This window comes from Galeopterus variegatus, unplaced genomic scaffold, assembly GCF_000696425.1.
Source record: "Galeopterus variegatus unplaced genomic scaffold, G_variegatus-3.0.2 Scaffold3066, whole genome shotgun sequence".
NCBI lineage: Eukaryota > Metazoa > Chordata > Mammalia > Dermoptera > Cynocephalidae > Galeopterus > Galeopterus variegatus.
Window position 1 is genome coordinate 74,300 of NW_007729177.1, and position 13,267 is coordinate 87,566.

Here is a 13,267-nt window from a genome sequence, read left to right on the forward strand (position 1 = left end):
TTTTTTTTTTTTTTTTTTTTTTTTTTTTTTTTTGCTCTGCCTGTGTTATTTTGTAAAGACCATCTTCAAGATCAAAAATTCTTTCTTCTGCTTGCTCTAACCTGCTGCTTAAGCTCTTGTGTTTTTTATTTCATTGAATGAATCACTCAGTTCCCAGAGTTCTCCTACATTCTTTTTAAGGTATTAATCTCTCTGTAAATTTCTTTTTTCATATCCTTGATATTTTTTCTTATTTCATTGTGTTGTCTGACTGAGTCTTCTCTTATCTCATTGAGTTTTCTTAAGATTGTTACTTGGAATTACTTTTCAGACATTTCAAAGGTTTCCTGTTCTGTAAGTTCTGGTTTGAGAATTACTATATTCCTTTGGTGGTGTTATTTTTTTTTTCTTTTTACTTTTTCTTTTTTTTCTTTTTTTTCTTTTTTGTTTTTGTTTTATACTTCTAGTATCTCTATGTTGATGTCTGGTCATCTGGAGATCAGTTGCTTTTTCTATCACTCTGAAGTGGACTTTGAGGAAAAAGACTTCCTCTTTTATTTCCAGGCTCTTCTGGTGACCCTGCTCATGTCAATGCAGTCAAATATGTGGTGGAACACCTGCATGGTTGTCATGGCTGCTACTGTGGCAGCAAACTGTCCTTGCAGTGGTAGAAGCTGTGGTGGTGGCTGTTGTGGACCACCTCCACAGAAGTGATGCAAGGCCTCCCAGTTGCAGCAGCACTCCTGCCTTCTATGCAGGCAACAGGAGGGCTGCCCAGCTCTTTTCCCACCTGGGCTGCCTGCTTCTGTGCTCAAATATTTCAATTTTACATAACACACTCCTAAATAACACATAGGTCAAAGAAATCACAAGGAAAAGTTTTAAATATTTTGAACAAAACAAAAATTACACACAGCTTATCAAAATGTGTAGGATGCAGCAAAAAGTAATACTTAAAAAGAAATTTATAGGGCCGGCCTGGTGGCGCACTGCTATAGTGCGCCGCTTGGGAAGCACGGTGGCTCTCCCGCCGAGGGTTCAGATCCCACATACAGACCGGTTCCCTCTCACTGGCTGAGCGAGGAGCGGGCGCAGCACCAAGGGTTGCGATCCCGTTGCCGGTCCCAGTCCGGTACGGGGGCAACACTGAGGGTTGCAATCCGTTGCCGGACACGGAAAAAGACAAAAGACAAAAAAAAAAAAAAGAAATTTATAGCACTATATACATGTGTTAGAAAAGAAAGATCTAAAAACAATAACCTGAGCTTTCACTTTAGGAAACATGGGAAAGAAAAGCAACATAAGCTGAAAGCAAGCAGAAGAAAAGAAATAATAAAAACTTAGAGCAGAAATCAATTAAATTAAAAACATAGAGAAAATATGTGAACCCAAAAGCTAGTTATTTGAAAAGATTAAACTGATAAACCTCTAGCCAATCTAACCAAGAATAAAAGAGAGAATACACAGATTACTAGTACCAGAAATGAAAGATATGTCAACTCTCCTGTTCCCATGGACATCAGAAGGATAATAAAAGGACATTACCAAAAAACCTCTGTGCCCACAAGTTTGATAATTTAGATGAAATAGACCAATTCCCTGAAAGGCACAAATTACTAAAACTGACATATAGAGAGATAAGTGATCTGAATAGACCTATATCTATTAAAGAATTTTTATAAATCATCACATTTCAAATAAGAAAGCACTAGGCCCAGATGATTTCACCTATGGATTTTACCAAACATTTAAGAAATTATATCAATTCTTCACAATCTCCTCCAGAAAATAGAAGCAAAGGGAATACTTTCTAACTCATTCTGTGAGGCCAATATTTTCCTAATACCAAAATCAGATAAAGACATTACAAGAAAGGAAAACTATAGGCCAATGTCTCTCATGAGCATAAATGCAAAAATTCTTAACAATATACTAGTAAATTGAATCCCAAAATGTATAAAATGCATTATACACCACAACCAACTAGAATTTATTTCAGATATGAAAGGCTGGTTCAACATTCAAAAATCAATCCTTATAATCCACCACATCAACAGACTAAAGGAGAAAAATTATATGATCATATCACTTGATGCGGGAACAAGCATTTGACAAAATCTAACATCCATTCATGAAACAAAAACTAAAATCTCTCAGCAAACTAGGGACAGAAGCTTCTCATTCATTGTTAGTGGAAATGTAAAATGGCACCATCCACTTTAGAAGACAGTTTAACAATTACAAAACAAAAATAGTCTTTCTATGAAACCCAGCAATCACAGTCCTAGGTATTTAACCAACAATTTGAAAACTAATGACCACAAAAACCTGCACGCAATGCTTATAACAGCTTTATTCATAATCACCAAAAACTGGAAGCAACTGAGATGTCCTTTGACAGACAAATGGATAAAGTGTGGTATATCCACACAATGGAATATTATTCAGGAATAAGAAGAAATGATCTAACGAGACACGAAAAGCCATGGATGAATCTGAAATGCATATTGTTTAGTGAAAGAAGCCAGTCTGAGAAGACTTATATATTGTATGATTCCATTCTGCAAAAAGCAAAACTATAGAGACAATAAAATATCAGTGGTTGCCAGGGGGAAGGAGGGGGGAGGATTGAATGGGTGAAGCACAGGGAGTTTTTAGAGTGGTGAATCTATTCTATATGATACTGTAGTGGCAGATACATGACACAATGCATTTGTCCAAACTCATAGAACTATACAGCACAAAGAGTGAATCTTAATGTATGCAATTTTTAAAAAAATCACTTTGGGGCCGGCCCGGTGGCACACTGGAGAGTGCGCCACTTGGGAGCGCAGCGGCGCTCCCACCGAGGGTTCGGATCCCATGTGGAGACCGGTTCCCGCTCACTGGCTGAGCGCGGTGTGGGCGCAACACCAAGGGTTGCAATCCCATTGCCGGTCCCCGGTACGGGTGCGACACCGAGGGTTGCGATCCTGTTACCAGTCAGTAAAAAAGACAAAAAGGAAAAAAAAATCACTTTGAACATCAGGGGAACCCAGGAAGAAATGCAAACTGTAATAGCAGAATCTAAATATATTGCAAGCATATGAAATCGTCTTATTGAAGGGGATGGGGGGAAGGTGCTAACCTATATAACTATGGAGATGAGTGGAATATGTAAGAATAAAGGCAAAAGAAACTGTACATAAGCATTGTATTCTAGTTGATAAAGTTGTTAACCACAGGGATTACATTAACAATTCTGATACCATTATAATGTGTAATGGAATTCGACAATTTAATAAATAGACAGTAGATGGTGGGAGTCAGAATTCTCACTGTTGGAATGAGAGATTATAGATAAACAAAAAGAGGAGGCTGGAATGATCCATGTAGTAATGGATTAGACTCAGAGACATCAATATACATTCATATTTAGCTTACTATAGATACAGATGTTGACAGAAATATTTGTAAATATGTGTATTTACACAGGTTAATACACACACATATTTTCTTGCTCCGATGGCTGAGAGGGCCTAGAAGCAACAAGATCCCAGTAGCAATGAGCACACTTTAGTGCCTGCAACTTGGTTTCTAATGTCACTCTCCATTAAAAGAGCCAATTAGGGTTCCTTGGAGAAATGACTAAGATAATATACAAATGAGCCTGAAGCATCTTATATGCCATAAATCAAGAAAGTGCTAAAAACAAAACAAAAGTGAAAACCCCACAATGATGGGATTTGTCAAAGGCACACAGGAGCCAAATGAAAGAGCTCCCAGTGGCCAAAGCCGGAAAAAAATTTGAGCACCAAAATAAGGAAGTATGTGGTTAAAACCCAAAGTATAAAATATAAAATAAATATCTATGTTACAAATAAATGATTAAATAAACAGGGAGAGGACAAAACTCCCACACAAAAGAACTGCAAATAATTTACATAAATATCAAGGATATGGAACATAATTTCCCACTTTTCTTGGTTTGTTCCAGCTGCTATAAAAAAATACCATAAACTGGGTTGCTTACAAACCACAGAAATTTATTTCTTATAGTTCTGGATACTGGGAGTCCAAGATCATGATGCTGGCAGATTTGGTGTCTGGTGTGGGCACATTTCCTGGTTCATAGACAGTACCTTCTTGCTGGGTCCTCATGTGGTAGAAGGGGCAGGGCAGCTCTCTCAGGCCTCTTCTTATAAGGCACTAATCCCATTCATGAAGGCCCCACCTTCAAGACCTAATGACCTCCCAATAGCCCTACCTCCTAATACCATCACCTTGGGAATTAGGATTTTAACATATGAATTTGGGGGACACAAACATTCCAAACACAGCACCACTTCTTTTTTTGTTTGTTTGTTTTTGTTTTGGTATGGATATCCAAACCCTTGACCTTTGTACAGCACCACAGCTTAAGTGTGGGCTGTACAAGTTACTTCCTTCCAAAGAGTACAACATGGAAAGGGGGAAAAATGAGTAACTTCACAGCAGAGAAACCTGATGAACACTCCCTCAGCCAGATGATCAAGGTTATATAAACAGCGTTAAGTCACATTGACAATGTGTGATGAAAATGGCACTTTACCTCTGTGGTCTTCCTCCCCCAAAAAACACACAATCCCAGTCTTATCATAAGAAAAGCATGAGACAAACCCCAATCAAGGGACATTCTACAAAATATTTGACCAGTACTCCTCAAAACTGCCAAGCTCATCAAAAACAAGGAAAGTCTAAAAAACTGTCATAGCCACAAGAAGCCTGTGAGACATGACAAGTAAATGTAATGTGGTATCCTGGATGGGATCCTGGGACAGAAAAAGGACATCAGGTAAAAATAAAGGAAATTAGAATAAAGTATGAACTTTAGTTAATAATAATGTATCAATATTGGTTAATTAATTGTAACCAATAAACCTTACTAATGTGAGAAATTAATATTAGCAGAAATTGTGTGTAGCGGACTATCTTTGCAATTTTTCTGTAAACCTAAAACTGTTTAAAATTAAAAGAAAATGAATACTACCAAAAGAGAGAGAGAACACACATGCAGACAGGAAGAATATAAATAGTAAAAGATCTAAATAAACTAAGAGTGTGAATAATTGTGAGCTGATCTGCATAAAGCATAGTCACAGAAATGCCAGAAAGCTTAAAGCTTTGTTACTCAAAGTGGGATCCCTAACCAGTAGCACCATATCACCCGGAAGCTTTAGAAATGCAGAATCTCAGGCCCCACTCTGGGTCTACTACATTGTTAACAAGATCCCCCTCACACAACCAGGCACACCATGCCAGCACCTAAGGGCCTGGACAGAGACCCAAGGTATTGAGAAAGTGACTGGACCCCACTCCCACATCCCCACATCCAGGCACACCACCAGCACCTCAGGGCCCACCCAGGGACCCGAGTCATGAACAAAGGGACCGGACCTCCCTCCCACAACCAGGCACAACATGCCAGCACATCAGGGCCCGCCTGGTGACCCAAGGCATGGATCCAGGGACCAGACCCCTCTCCCACAAACAAGCACACCATGCCAGCACTTCAGGGCCCATCCGGGGACCCAAGGCATGGATCCAGGGACCAGACCCCTCTCCCACAACCAAGCACACTGTGCCAGCACATCAGGGCTTGCCTGGTGACCTGAGGCATGGATCTGGGGACCGGACCCCCTTCCCACAACCAGGCACACTGCCAGCACCTCATGGCCCACCCAGTGACCCGAGGCATGGACCCGGGGACTGGACACCCCATGTACAACCAGGCACACTGCCAGTACCTCGTGGCCCTGCCCAGGGGCCCAGCGCTTGAGCCAGGGACCGGACTCCCCTCCCACAACCAGGCACACTGTGCCAGCACCTCAGGGCCCCCCCAGGGACTTGAGGTATGGAGCCAGGGACCAGACACACCCCACAACCAGGCACACCACCAGCACCAAGGAGCATGCCAAAAACATCACCTCCATGTGAGTGGCCCACCACAGCCATCACAATAACCATGGCTGCCACAAAAGCCATTAGATGCCACAACCACCATGCAGATGGTACACCAGCCATTGGAGTGCATTGAAAAAAGGAGAGTCATCAGCAGAGATAAAGAAAAGAGGATGTCTCCCTCCACAAAGCACATTTCAGAGGGACAGAAGAAGCATCTGCTCTATGATAATAACAGGGGACCTGATCATACCTCTCAGCATTGGACAGATCATCTAGGCAACAAATCAACAGAGTAACCATTACTGTTTAAGAAGGAGAGAAGAAATCTAGGGTAATTAGAGGGGGGAGGGGGGAGGAGAGGGGGATGGGGAGAGATTGGACAAGGGGCATAAAGAATAATTATGATATGTAACAATATATATGCTAGTAATATTATTTGACCAACATATCTTAATGTTGAACCCCCAAAATATGTATAATCAATTTTGATTCAATAAATAAAATTTAAAAAGAAAAGAAATGCAGAATCTCAGGCCCCACTCTGTATCTACTGCATTTTAACAAGATCTACAGGTGATTTATATGCATATTAACATTTAGAAGACATTGCCTTAGAGAATATCAAATATAAATTGCCTATTCATCACCCTGTACTCTCTAATCCCTACCTTCTTCCAGCAAAATTTTTCTTTCTGTAAATCTCAAGAATTCAGTTTTTCTGATAGACATATTTTCTGCAAAAGTTGAAGAATTTATCATGGACCAAAGATTCTAACCATGAAGATATTTCTGACAGGCTGGATCTCCAGACAAAGACAGCATTCTGAATAACTAATTACACTCTAACAACTTAGAGACTAGGTACAGGGAGTGCCTTTTTAAAAAGATAAGTGTGTATCGATCAGTTCAAGGTATTGGTATACATGAGTTCACTCAAAGAGAGGATGATAAATTATTTTTTCTGTCCAGGTGAAGGTGTGTTCACCTCTATCTACAGAGTAGAAAATCAGGCAGAGTAACTACAGGTGGAATAAGAGTTATAAATTCCAGATTACTCTCAGGAAACATTTCTTAGCCTAAATGCATTTTTTAATTAGCTCTTCCAACAGAATCATGATAATTGGCTAATTTGGGAATGATTTGAGACCCTCTGTGCTTTAAAGAAAATCTGTTTGTTGATATATTTATTTGCAACTGAGACTATCTTATCGCTGGCAGGACAGATATTATTAAAACAAAATCACCTGCTTGTTTTACCAGGTTTTTTGTTGTTGTTGTTTGGTTTTAATGAACACACATGAATTGTATTATCCCTAGGGTTCCAGGAGGAAGTATTAGCATTTTGAGTGATGGGAAATTGCCACTTAGCTGGGAAATATATGAGCTTTAAATAGATCCCATTATTTTTTACAAGGTTATTATTGTAAATGTTTCATAATAGAAGAAATGCCCTTCAAGTCAATCCTCATTGTTGGTTTATGATTGGGGTGTTAACCTCTAACTAGCCCAGTTCCTCACATCAAGGCACAGTGAGTTTTTATAAGTGGTTATTACATAAAATAAAATTACCCTTTATTGGCCCACATAATATTTTCAACAAGTTTCTCGATTTGTTAACTATGATGTGAACAAAACACATTGTTTATTTGCCTAGGCTAGGAAACAGTGGCTTTTTAAAGATTTTATAGGCTTAATATATTTTATTGTTAAGACTGTCCTGAGCACTATAGAAACATGACTTAGGTGAGAACATGATGATGTATTTGGATGTTTAGTTATATCTCACCTGAATATTCACAGTGCTTGTTTCACTAACAGATGACACCAAACAAACGTCCTGTCTATCTTACTATTTAAAATATTCCTTTCCAGCCTAATTACTGCCACTAAATAATAAAAAAGAAACTGCATGGATCATCCTGGATTTTGCAAAGTGTAGTGGCAAATAGTCTCCTTCCTCCCGCTTAACATCTTTTTATCTGAAAGTATTATTGAGCTAGCTGCTGCTATTCTGCACAGTCCACTGAGGCTCCTCGCTGTTTGGAAATGCTAGGGTGCCCCCTACTGTTAAAAATGGGGAAACATGGTTCTTTGCCGCTCCATTCAGGGAACAGGATTCTTGCAAGAATGGATATTTAACCAAAGAACAGAAAAGCGATGATTAGACTGATGGTTGGACGGACAGACAGACGGACGGATGGATAGAACAGATAGTAAAACCTACCTGAGGATAAATTTAAAATTTTGTAGTTAGAAGGTACTTTAATGTCCACCTGGTCTAGAGATCTATGCCGGGGGTGGTGGGGGGGATAGTACGTGATCAAAAGTATATGTGTATATGCATTTTTCTAAAATAATAGTGTAGATTTTTTTATCATTTGTAGCTTTCCTTATGATTTCAAAGTAATATGTAAACTGGCTCTCTCTCTCTCTCTCTCTCTCTCTCTCTCTCTCTCTCTCTCTCTCTCTCTCCCCCCCTGTCCCTCCCCCTCCCACCTTCCCTATTATCTTTCTTGAAGATATCAACATCCATCTATTTAACATCAGACTTCACCTTTTTACTTCTTGAATTCCTCTCCTTTAGTGATCCACTCTTTTAATGATCTCCACCTGTCTCCTAAACTTTGTCATTACCAACAACCCAACCACCTCCAGAATCTCACTCACAAGCATTCCACTCTCTGATCACAAACTCCTATTTTTCTAGGTTGTTTTTTTTTTTTTTATATAGTACTCCTCCACAATTCTCTAACCCACTGAATGACCCAATCTATTGGCCCTGCCATTTTTTCAGTCTTGTCTCATTTCTGAACTTCCTTTTACACATCTTAGTTTTCATGGTACATTACTAGAGTCATTTGCTTGCATGAACTCAATTCCTTTATCCCTTCCTCCTCCCATCTTATTCAGCAGATTAAATTCCTACCCTAGCCAAATCCAAATCTTCACTTATTTTAGATCCAAAGTCTAGCAGCTGTGTTTGAAGAAAATTGCCTGTAGAACAACATAAAACCAAGTGGTCAGTCTCACTTCAAATTTATAATCACAAAATTCAGGAGGGCTGGCAATCCTACCATATTTCCCTAGTCAACTCTCTCAAAGACCATCATTTCATATTTTCTCATCTCTCTTCCAGCCCTCAACATACCCTCCCCTCCTCCTCAGCTGATATATATATATACATCCTACTTTTCTGCTGTCGTCCCACCCAATGGCAGCTGTCCCAGGGAAACCCCTCCACTTCTGCACTGTATCCCAACCCCTTTCTCCATTGCAAGAACTTTGCTCCTGCAATATTTCCTCTCATTCCTGCATCACCACTTTGTTCTCAACTGTACATTTTTTGCCAACACCAAATGTACTGTGATGTTTCATATTTTTAACGGCTTCATTTCTCTGCCTTCTTTATAGCAAACTCTGCTAAAGAGTTTTCTGTGCTCACTTTCTCCACTACTCACCTCCTAATCTTTTGTGAACCCATTTTCATGAAACTGTGACTCCACCACTAGCATCAAAAGAACTCTTGCCAAGGTTGCCAGTGACATCACGTCGTCAGATTTCAGGCTTTACCTTTTTTTACCTCCCAAAAGCATTGACTGTTAATTTCTCCATCCTTCTCAAAATACCTTCCTCACTTGGCTAAGTGTACCATAAATGTCTGCTTGAATGAATGATCCCAAAAATATTGAGTGCAGAACTAATCCCAGATTCCCAATATACAAATAAAAAAAGGGGGTGAGGACAACTTTTTAATCTAAGTTTTACACAGGTGATGATAGTCAGGACTTTGCATATACAGTCCAATCTTTATTCTTATTTGAATATTCTGTGATTGATTGCATGTTATTGTCTGTTTAATCTAGTCAGTATTTTTTTTATTATTTCCCCAAATATTTATTGAGAAACTAGTATATGGGTAATGTGAACCCAGAGATTTATCACATTTGAATTATGTCCTCAGGAAAAGCATACTATTATTTAAATAAAAGAGGTAAGTATGTAGCTAATTATCATACAAAATACAAAGCAATCATTTCCTTACAAAGGTACAGAGAGAATTAAGCAAGTTCAGACGAAAGACAGATCATTTTCAGCTAGAGAATAATTCCGGAAAATTTTGTGGCAAAATTAGGCCTTAAACTATTCCTTAAAGAATATGTAGAACTTAGATATGCAGAAATGGGGTAGGGAAGACGAAAGGATTTCCAGGGAAAAAAAAATGTGAGCATGTTGAGTAGCAGTCACAGGAACACCATATAGTTCAGTTTCTGGAGAAGCAAAGGATAAATGAAAAGGAATGGTATTAAATGAACTTGAAAAGAAATATTCGATGAAGAATATGTTGTACCTTAAAAGGCTAGGCTAATAATGTACATTTATTCTCCACAAAATAGGAAAATTGTTGAAAGTTTTAAGGTGTAGTAGTGGCAAGATTGTATAGGATGGAAAAGAAGAAGAGACTAGAAGTAGAAAAACTAACCAAAGGGACAGGTGAAACACTACTAAACAAGGAAAATGCCAGTGAATAGAAAGGCGATAACGGATTTACAGATATTCTGAAGTGGAATGGGTGGAAGGCAGAAACAAGAAACTGGTGGCTTGAAGCTGGGACTAGAGCTAAGCTTAATGTAGAATGAGATAAGGAGGAAGCAGAAGCCAGTCTGGGGTCCACCACCCACATGGGCCTCGACCCCATGTACAGAGTTGCTACAATGGAAGTCAAAGGGAAATGAAAAAAAATTAAGGAAATAATACAAAATCATCACAAGAAAAAAAGATTTCATTAAAAATAGTGATGGTACTAGAAATCATTGAAGTTCTGCAGAAAGGAGATGGAAATGCCCACAGTAAGAAAGATACAGAGGTCTGCCAACACAAGCTCTTAGAATACATTTCTCCAGATTTGTTAAGCTACCTGCAAAAATATGCCCTAGAGGTAGTGCTAAATAAGTCCACATGTGTGTTGGTGTCCAGCATTCTGGGATCTGCCACTGGAGACTTTCAGCCTACCATGAGCACCATCGCCAGCTTGGCAGCAGCACAGCTGCACCCTGGGGGCAAGGACAAAGAGCTTTCATGTTGCAGAACATCCTACCAGACATCTAGTTCCAAAGTGGCTAATAGAGCAAGATAAAAAGATGAAAGAAAATGGAAGAGAATGTTGTTCTGCAAAAACACTGGTAGAGCATGCTGGTATGAAGAACCTAAAGTCCTGGGCTAGAGTGAATCAAGGTGCCGCTATTCTTTCCAGCCTTCTCCAGAGTTGTAAACAAAGTCAAAGCTGGACTGAAAAGTCTGATTCCAACCTTGAAAAAAACCACCACCAGCAAAGGAATAGAAACTCTACTTGAAAAATGACCACATAGGTGAAAACAGTTAAGAACAAGATGGAATAGTTTTCCTGTTCTTTGTTTTGTTTTCCCAGTGCAGAAAAGAAGGGCTAGGGTCCACCTGCATGGTAAGTTAGGTGCTCTGTATATGTGTTTCTTCCTTGTATGTGTCTATTTATAAAATTGTTTTAAATATAGAGAGAGAGGGAGAATGAGATAAGATGTCAGTTCTCCCCAAACTGACCTATAAATAGGACGCAATCCCCCAAAAAATCCAAGCAGGATTTCTGTAGAATTGACAAGCTGATTCTAAAACTGAAAAAAAGGAAGGCAAAGTAACTAAAACAGCCAAGAGAATTCTAAATAAAAAACAAAGTTAGAGGATTCACACTGATTGTAAGAATTATTCTAAAGCCACAGCAACCAGGACGGTGTGGTATTAGTGAAACAATAAACACATAAGTCAATGGAACAGAATAAAGAGTATGTAAATAGAACCACACAAATACAGCCAGTTGATTTATGGCCTAAATGCAAAGGCAAGTAATTCAATGCAAGAATAGTTTTTTCTTCAAAAAATAATGCTGAAACAATTCAACATCCATAGAAAATCTTTGAGATTTTGAATTACTAATCCGTCATAGAGAAGACACCAAAAGCAAAATCTATAAATGAAAATATTGATAAATTGGACTTCATCAAAATGTATACCTTCTGTTCTTTGAAAGACAGTTAAGAAATAAAAAGGGCTGTCTGGTAGCTCAGTTGGTTAGAACATGGTGCTATAAACACCAAGGTCCAGGATTCAATCCCTGTACCAGCCAGCTGCCAAAAAGAAAAAGACAAGCTAAAAACAGGAGAAAATATTTGCAAATCACATATCTGATAGAGGACTTGTATCCAGAATAAAGAACTCTCAAAACTCAATAATAGGAAAATAAACAAGCCAATAAAAAAAATAGGCAAAATATTGGAACATAAACTTCACAAAGAGGGTGCATGCATGGCCAATAAGCCCATGGAAAGATACACAACATCATTAGTTGTTACAGAAATGCAAATTATAACCACAATGTGCTATTATTGCACACCTATTGAAATGGCTAAAATTTCTTTTTTTTTTTTTTTCTTTCTTCCTTTTTGTCTTTTTTTCGTGTCCGGCAACGGATCGCAACCCTCAGTGGCGCGCCCGCACCGGACCAGGACCAGCAACGGGATCACAACCCTCGGCGTTGCTCCCGCACCTCGCTCAGCCAGTGAGCGGGAACCGGTCTGTATGTGGGATCCGAACACTCGGCGGGAGCGCCACCGCACTCCCAAGCAGCGCACTGTAGCAGTGCGCCACCGGGCCAGCCCAATGGCTAAAATTTCTTAAAAATTGACAATACCACAGGCTGGCAAGAATACATTGGAATATTCACAAATTGCTGGTGAAAATGCAAAACGATATAGCCATTTTGGAAAACAGTCTGTCACTTTCTTATAAAGTTAACATACACTAATCATATAGCCCAGTAATCCTACCCATAGGTATTTTCCCAAGAGAAATGAAAACTTATGTTCACATAAAACCTATACTTGAGCATTTATATAGCTTTATTAAGAATCCCCCCAAACTGGAGACAACCCAAATGTCTTTAACTGCTGAATGGATAAACAAATTGTGGTATATTCATACAGTGGAATACTACTCAGCAATAAAAAGAATGTACTACTGTTCCATACAAGCATATGAATGGATTTCAAAAGCATTGTAGTAATGGAAAGAAGCCAGTCTCAAAAGCCTACAAACTCCATGGTTTCATTTATATGGCATTTTGAAAGAGACAAAACTATAGGGACAGAAAACAGATCAGTGGTTATGAGGGGGTAAGATGATGGGAAAGGGGATATATTTACTACAGGGGCACAGGAGAATTTGGGGGAGTGATGGAACGGTTCTATATTTTATTTATGGTTCTGGTTGCACACTAAAAAGGGCGCATTTTACTGTATATAGATGATACTTCAATAACCCTATTTAAAAGTTGACACCA